The 8,355-nt window shown below is 33.9% G+C and overlaps 1 pseudogene; it reads left to right on the top strand.

The window, feature by feature from the left end:
* The first annotated feature begins 1,014 nt into the window (after window positions 1-1,014).
* Window positions 1,015-7,711, top strand: LOC108319081 (C-terminal binding protein AN-like; annotated as a pseudogene).
* The last annotated feature ends 644 nt before the right edge of the window (window positions 7,712-8,355 follow it).

Raw genomic sequence — 8,355 nt, 5'->3', positions numbered from 1 at the left:
ATGTACCCTTCGTCGTCAAACTTTTGAAACTTTCATTTTCTCCTCCTTCTCTCTACAATCTTCATCTTCTCTCTACCAATTCTTACCTTTCTTTTTCTCCGACCATCATTCAGGCAACACCTGAATACTGTTGGCGTTAAACCCTTCCTTTTAAGCCGATCAAATTGTCATTCTGAACTGGTAAATTCATCCCTCTCATAGCACTGTTGTTTTCTGGTACATGCAAACCAAGTTTCTGATTGCATGAGTTTAACATCTTATTCTGAACACACTTCTGGTCTTTTGATTGGTTTAGTTTCATAAATCGTGACCTGTAGAATTCTAAGATTTCTGGTGGTGAGTGGTTGTATTGTTGGATAATATGAAGTATTATTGGTATTGCATGTTTGAATGTATGAATGTATGAGTTAAAAATGATGGGAATTGGGTTGATGTAGGGTTTTGATCTTAAGTCTACAACTTCCTGTGTAATTTTATTTTATCACCGAAAGTCATTATTGACCGTTCGGTTTTTCATTGAGTATTCGGTCTGGACTGGGTTCTTCTTCTAGGAAGAATTTCAGTTAAAAGACCGATCGGTTTTCTCTTAGTATACTTGTAAATAAGTATTTTGTCTAAGTATAGTTGTCTTTTTATATTTGGTAATAAGTCTAGTAAGGTATTCAATATTACTTACACATATATTAGTATATTTATCTTCCAGTAAAAATGAATTATTTGTATCTGTATTTAATACATATATAATCCTTCATTCTATAAGTTAAGTAGTGCTCAGTCTTAACCCAGGCGCTCGGTCTCAATAGTGCTCGGTTTTAAACAAAACGCTCGGTCTCATCACAATAATCTACTATTACTGCTACAAGAAAGGGGTTAATTACCGAAGGTGTATTTTCGACGGCCTTTGGGCCTTCGGTAAAGTTGATTTATCGAAGGCTTTTGACCGTCGGTATTGGTGCAGTGATTACCGAAGGACTTTAACCTTCGGTATTGGTGTAGTGATTTTACCGCAGGAATATGCCCGTCGGTATAAGGTTTGACTTTATGAAATTAGAATTTGGGATTTCCCTTTCCCATTCTCCCAAATTTTGTCTTCGTTAAAACTTCTCCTCCCAAATAGTCGAGCATGTTCCCCTCAGCCGCCTCTCCGAAGGCAAGATCAAGTTTGCTGTTGCGGTCCTCCTACACTCCCTCGCCTACCTCCCGCGCGCCGCCCAGCGCCGCCTCCGTTCCTACCACCTCATCCTCTGCCTCGGCTCCGCCGACCGCGCCGTCTACTCCGCCCTTGCCGCTGACCTCGGCCTTCGCCTTGTCCACGTCAACACCTCACGCGCCGAGGAGATTGTAGACACCGTCATGGCGCTCTTCCTTGGCCTCCTTCGCCGCTCCCACCTCCTCTCCCGCCACGCGCTCTCTGCCTCCGGATTGCTTGGCTCCGTCCACCCTCTCTGTCGTGGGATGCGCCGTTGCCGCGACCTTGTTCTCGGCATCGTCGGAATCTTCGCATCGGCTAGGTCTTTGGCCACTCGCAGCTTGGCCTTCAAAATGAGCGTGCTCTATTTTGATACTCAAGCAGTACGTATTTTTAATATTTCCTTCGTTGAGTGAAGATCCCTTCTTCAGTTGAAATTAAAATAGTAATCGATGTATCAATGCTTTAATTTTGTGATCCACTTGTTGTTTGTGAGACTTGATTCTTAATTGGTATTGTAGCATTTGTTTCATGATTCGGAAGCATTTTTTGTTTTTGTGGCACTGTAACTGGTGGGTAACAATTTTGATTTTATGATTAGCGTGTGCATTAACACTATTGAAATTCAACTTACAAGAAACCAGACAAAAAGGTGGAAATACTGGAACAAAGCATCTGTTTGGTTTGAACTCATTTGTATGGAAAAGTCACAAATGCTCTTTGACCATTCATTGGCGCATTCCTAGACAATGGTAGTTCATAATGAATTCAGTTTTTGATAGAATTAGAATAACATGTATGGATTTGTTGTTCAGTCCGTGCAAACAAGCATTTTTGTTATTGGAATAGTGTGCACGATATTTTTTATTTACTATAATTAGGTACTGCTATCCAGAACTAACGAATTCTTGATTGTTCTGTATTTCAACTTCTGAATGTTTATTTCGTAGTCCGCTCTCTTTAATTTTCATTTTTCATTTGTTTCTTTGGAACATTGGAACTTAGCATGACTTGTACTAGTTTCAAAGCTGACCGAATACTATAAGGTTTTTACTAATTGATAATTTGTTCGTCAACCTTGCACTCACAGGGAAAAGGAAAAGCAAAGTTCCCTCCTGCAGCACGAAGAATGGATATTCTTAATGATTTACTTGCTGCAAGTGACCTTGTATCACTCCATTGTGCTTTAACAAAGAAACAATGCAGATTATTAATGTCAAATGTCTTCAACATGTGAAGCCTGGTATTTACTTGTTCATATGCTACTATATATTTTTCTTTGTTTCTGTTAGTTATTTATTGTTTGAGTTATCTTACAAATATATAATGTATATAATGTTTCCATAGGAGCTTTTCTTGTAAATATGGGCAATAGTCAGCTTTTGGATGATTGTGCTGTAAAACAGCTCTTGATTGATGGAACCATAGCTGGATGTGCTTTGGATGGTGCAGAAGGGCCCCAATGGATGGAAGCATGGGTACGGTAAATTTAGGAACGCCACCGAAGGCTTTTGGCCCTCGGTAATTACCGAAGGATTTTGGCCCTCGATAATTACCGAAGGGCGGAAGCCCTCAGTAAATGTTAGCGACAAGGGATTTACCGAGGGCTCTTTGGCCGTCGATAAGTCGTCTGTAATTACCTTTTATCGACGGTTTCGGGCTATTTCTAAGGGCTCCTGGCCTTCGGTAATGCCCTTATTTTTTGTAGTGTACTATTTTTTAATAAGAACATTCGGCCAAACTCAATGGTATTCGGTTTCTACAGTGCTTGGTCTCAGACTAGCACTCGATCTCTTCAATGTTCTGTCTTAAGACTAAAGCTAAGTATTATTAGTACTCAGTATCTTTCTAGCTCTCGGTTTCTTCATAGTATCCAGTCTGTTATTAGTATTCGGTGTCAAACAGTATTCGGTCTCAATAAATGGTGTTCGGCCTAGAGTCTTAGTATTCAGCTTAGGCTTCGTAGTGTTCGGTTTAAACTCTTAAGGGTCGGTTCAATGAAGTGGTTCACTTGGTAAATAGCGTTCGGTCATGTTAGCTACTAAGGAGTGTTATTCCATTCGGTCTTGTTCACAAACATAATATTAATACCTCTTTCGATCATGTTCTACGAATAAGTAAAATACCGCTCGGTAATACACTCAGGGTTCGGTTAGTTTAGTCTAAGAGGTGTTCTTTAGTTCGAACTTGTTTCTATGATGAAAAAGTGTTGTCTTTATTCAGTTTGAATATATTGATAATGAAGTATCGTGGAATTTGAAATGTGATCTCAATGAAATGGCATGGTTATGGAAGAGTATTCTAGGGAGGAATATCTGAGAATTTGGTTATTGAATGGTAAAGTATGAATGTGGTCATGCTAAGGTGGCGTTTATCCTAATATTTTGTGATTACTCATTCTCAAGTAGAGAGGAGTAGATCATGTGTGAGAATGGCAGGAGGTCCTAGTCCATAAGTTAAGATGGGCGTAGTATAACAGACTAACCTCGGGTGGCAGCTGTTGAGAGCATCCCAGCTACTACATTACCCGGGTGCAAAAACGTCGTAGCTACACAGAATTCATACAGTCTGGACAGTCTGAGTCATGTGGTTTTGTATTGCATGCAATAATGTATGATTGATTGTGTATAATTGATTTATCGATTTGTATCATACTTATGTGAAATATATGTTTATTTCATTAATTAAATTACATAAGCTTACCCTATTTCCTGTCTTGTCTGTTTTTTCTATTTTTGTTGTCTTTATTCCTGTTGCAATCATCATCATGTGGATGTGAGCAGAAGGAGAAGAGTTGCTGGAAGAAGCTCTAGAAGAAGTGGAAGTGAAATTGGAACCTTAGGACCGTTCGGTCATTAGTTTTGCTTCTATTTTGTTGAACCGTTCGGTATAAGTATAAATTTTGGAAACCGTTCGGTCTAGGTTGTAGATTTTGTAAAGTTAAAATTCTATGGCATTTTGTAAGGTCATTCGGCTCTAATCGTACCTTCTTTTCTTGTAGAACTGAGCTGTAATATTATTAATATGTGATTATTCTATTATATGGTTTTACACTCTATTTTTGGGATGTGACATATATTCATTTTGTATGATTTTTGTGATAAATGTATTTTATGATATTGGATATGAAATTATGCATTTGAATATAGTATGAGTCTTAGGGAGAGACTCTATAATGGCATGATATTAATGTATGTGTTGATGTTGAGGGTCTTGTTGTTGGTGCTTATCCTAATACTCTAATAATTATCCAGTCTCAAACAGAGAAGGATGTGTTATGTGGTGAGAGTGGTAGGAGGTCCTAATCTATGCACAATTATGGTCATAGATGTTAACGGACTAACCTTCTGCGTGATATGATAGATTGTATGAGGCAAAGATTTTGTTGTGAGAGGAGTAAAGGTCACCACAAGTGCATGACCACCCGAGACTTCCATCAACATTATATCCGAATTATAGAATCTAATATAATAGTTGCATCTTACATGAATTTATGGTGAATGTATTATGTATAATAATAGTGTTATTGCCTCCTTTTTAGAATTTTGTATGGTAGCTCACCCTTACTTGTCTATTTGTGCCGAAAATCTTATTTTTGCGATGATCGTATAACGTATATGTTATACAGAAGCTGAGGGAACGACGTCTGAACCAATACAAGTGAAGCAGGAGGCAACAAGAAATGAAGAATAGTTTAAGAAGAAAGAAAAAAAAAATATGAGTGTTTTATGTGATGTTTGAAAGCATAATGTATTTTCAGTATGAACTTTTTATACTGCGTGAGACATGATTGTAAAATAGATGTACAATAATTATATTATCTATTCAATTTCAGTGTGAGAATTTAGAGTACTACACTATTTCTAATTCATTAACTCCTAGTGATTTTATAACAAATTGAATTAATTTTAGTTATATTTTAAAAAAAAAGTATTGCAAAACCCTTTATCTATTTCTTTGTATTGTTATATCCATAATAAAAATATTAAAAATAAAATATTTTATAACAAATTTTAGAATACTATTAAGTTTTCTTTAACATTGTAATCCAAATATATATCCTATATTCAATATAATTTTTACGGTGCGAAATACTAGTTCTTAAATCACTTAATTAAAACTCTATATGAAGTATAATGTTGATTGGTTATAGTCAAATCATTATATATAAAACGTATAGTATCTTATATTATCAATTTATTATTATTAACATATATATTAAAAAACGTGTGTTATGAAAATGTTATAACAAACCAATTTTTTATTATAATTAATGTACGTTATTATAAAATTGACAATTAACAAATAATACATTATTAAAAAATAAAATATGCATCTTCTAATTAGACATAATATTATGTGATAAAGTTCCATAGTTTCACTCATAGATAATTTTAAATAATAAATTAAATTTTAAGTTTTTACAAATTTGAATATTTTTATTTATGTACTAAATTTTAAACATTACAAATTTATTTTAAATATTTTAAAAATTTAAGAAAAATACCTTCCAATGAAAATTCAATTAAAATATTAAAATAAAAAAAACAACACACAATTAAATCAATAAAATATATTTAATTAATACGTCCTAAAATAATATATTTATAATTCATTCATATATATATATATATATATATATATATATATATATATATATATATATATATATATATATATATATATATATATATATATATATATATATAAAAGACCGTCTCTAAAGAAAGATTTTCCTATTAAAAAATCATATACTTTGATTAAAACTATAAAATTATAAAAAAAATAAACTTTCTCATTAGTATAAGTAGTAATTATTTTTAAAAACGTTAGATCTATTAATAATATAAATAATTATAAAATAATAATAATATAAGGTTCACATTATTATTCAATTGGACTTAAAAGGTTTATTTTTATATGATGTCCAAATACGCTAAGGTATGTTATGTGTCAAACTATTTTTGGCTAAAACTAAACTATTTTAAAATGTATAAAAGAATAAAATTATTAAAATGTTGCCTTAATCACATTACAGACTTTCGATAAAAAAAAATTTGTCTTAAAACACTATAATAACTCAGAAGGATGATACATATTCATAATTTTAATTCAAATTATATCTTAATACTCTACTCACAAACCTTAATTTTCACCTTCTTTAGAATATTTTTTAATTTTCTTCCTTAATGGAAATTGATATAATGTTGTTAAAAAATTATTTTATTTTATTAATATTATTAATACTCAAGTTACAATAGTAAAGAGGAACACATAAGATGGAGGACAGTAGATTAGCAATAACTATGAAAATAACTTAATACTGTTTATTGGTCATGACTATTTCTTAAAATTTAGTAGGAATACAATTTCTTCTATCAATTTTTCACTCTAAAGTTCTTCTTACAAATTATATGGTTAAAATTATAAGCAATTTTTTAATCATCACGTTATTTGCAACACCATCAGCTCATGTCAAGAAAGTAAAGTATATGGTTAAAACTATAAGCAATAGGAAAGTGTACTATACCCAGGTAGTCAGGTAAGATGCATGTAATTAATGGTCAGTTAATATATTTAATGACCATATCAAAGGCAAATATATGGTATTTATGGGTGATTGAAATATTATATTGCACAAAATATATTGTATTAATGAATAATTAATATAATTAATGGGCTGGAGAATTATGAGGCTAATAAATACAATATTAATATTCTCGTAAAATCATCTTTATTCCAAATTACTATCAGGATACACAAGGGATAGTTCTTTCTAACATGAGTGTTGGAGTATTTTCTGCAAGACCACCCCTGGCCGGGAGGAAAACTTAAACGCTAGACGAACGGATTGGCATAGTAAAGGTCATATCTGCAGGCAGAAGAGGCTAGGATTGAAGACGGAAAACCTCAGACCCCAATTAAATCGAAACAGAAAGGAAATTATCAATGTTATGAAAACATATTTAATAAAACAAAATCTAAATAAAAATGTAAAATTATGGAAACAAATATCTAGTTTGAATGAGCGCATACCAGTGTTGTAGGCAATGGACTTCATTAAGTCATAACTAGTAAAACAATTTTAAACAGGATCAAAGGATAATTTGTTGCAATGTGATTCGAAATCCTCAATACATTTTTTACATAATGGAAGAAATGTTTTTTTAGGATCACATTTGAACAGGATCACATTTGAATATACATGTAACTTGTAAGGACCGCATATTTTAAGTGGTGGGGACAGGGCACTCACCCACTTCTTGTATTATTGGAAGTGCAATTATTACTGGAAGGAGAGCAAAGGAGAGGGTCTCATTTTTGGCACCAGGGAGAGCAGCCACAGGAAAGGAACCCTTTCTTCTGTTTTCAACCGTCCAAAGAGCACTCAAGGGAAGCAATACTGACGTTAAAATTGCGGAGAGGAAGATTTGGGTTGGGCATCTTGTGAGAGTGGAGTCCTTGATGCAAGATCTAGGAGAGGTGAAGTGGAGATCTGCTAAAGTAGCAAGGAGATCTTGAACTGCACGTCTTGGGGGAGATAGATTCCAAATTTTACAAAGGAAGTCTTCAAGAGGTAAGGGGAGTTGGATTTATTTCTTTGATTTTTGAGATAATCTGTGTTTGATACAAATCTGGAATGAATGGGATGAAAAATGGGGTTTTCTGGGTTTTCTGGAATCTGGTGCGATTCTGTAGAACTCTGCAGAACGCGCGTACGTCCAATTTTGGTGAGTCAAAATTGGACGTTCATCCAATTTGCTCGACCAATTAGTGGTCGGCCAAAATAGTACGAGCGTTCGGTTTTGGTGTTCTAAGGTAACGAGCGTTCGCGTTCGTCCTTAAGTAAAGTTAGTAATATATTAGACGTTCGTCCAAACTGTATACAGTGAATTAGTAATTTTAGGCGTTCGTCCTTAATTAAGTATTCTCATGAAGCAATCTATAGCGTTCGGTTTGGTGAATTAGTGATTGTAGTGTTCGGCCTTCATCTGATATTCCTAGGTTTGAATCTTAATCGTTCTGTCTTCATATTATTTGTTCTCAGGTAGCGAGCACCCATAAGTAACTTTTGATTTTGATGATAAATGTTCTCAGGTGTCCTCAGGTAGAGAGCGTCCATAGGTAGTAGCGAGCGTTCGTATTAGTGGCGTTCGGTCTTGATG

This window comes from Vigna angularis, chromosome 5, assembly GCF_016808095.1.
Source record: "Vigna angularis cultivar LongXiaoDou No.4 chromosome 5, ASM1680809v1, whole genome shotgun sequence".
NCBI classification, from domain to species: domain Eukaryota; kingdom Viridiplantae; phylum Streptophyta; class Magnoliopsida; order Fabales; family Fabaceae; genus Vigna; species Vigna angularis.
Note: the sequence above shows the minus strand (reverse complement) of the source record. Positions and strands in the feature narration are given on the sequence as shown.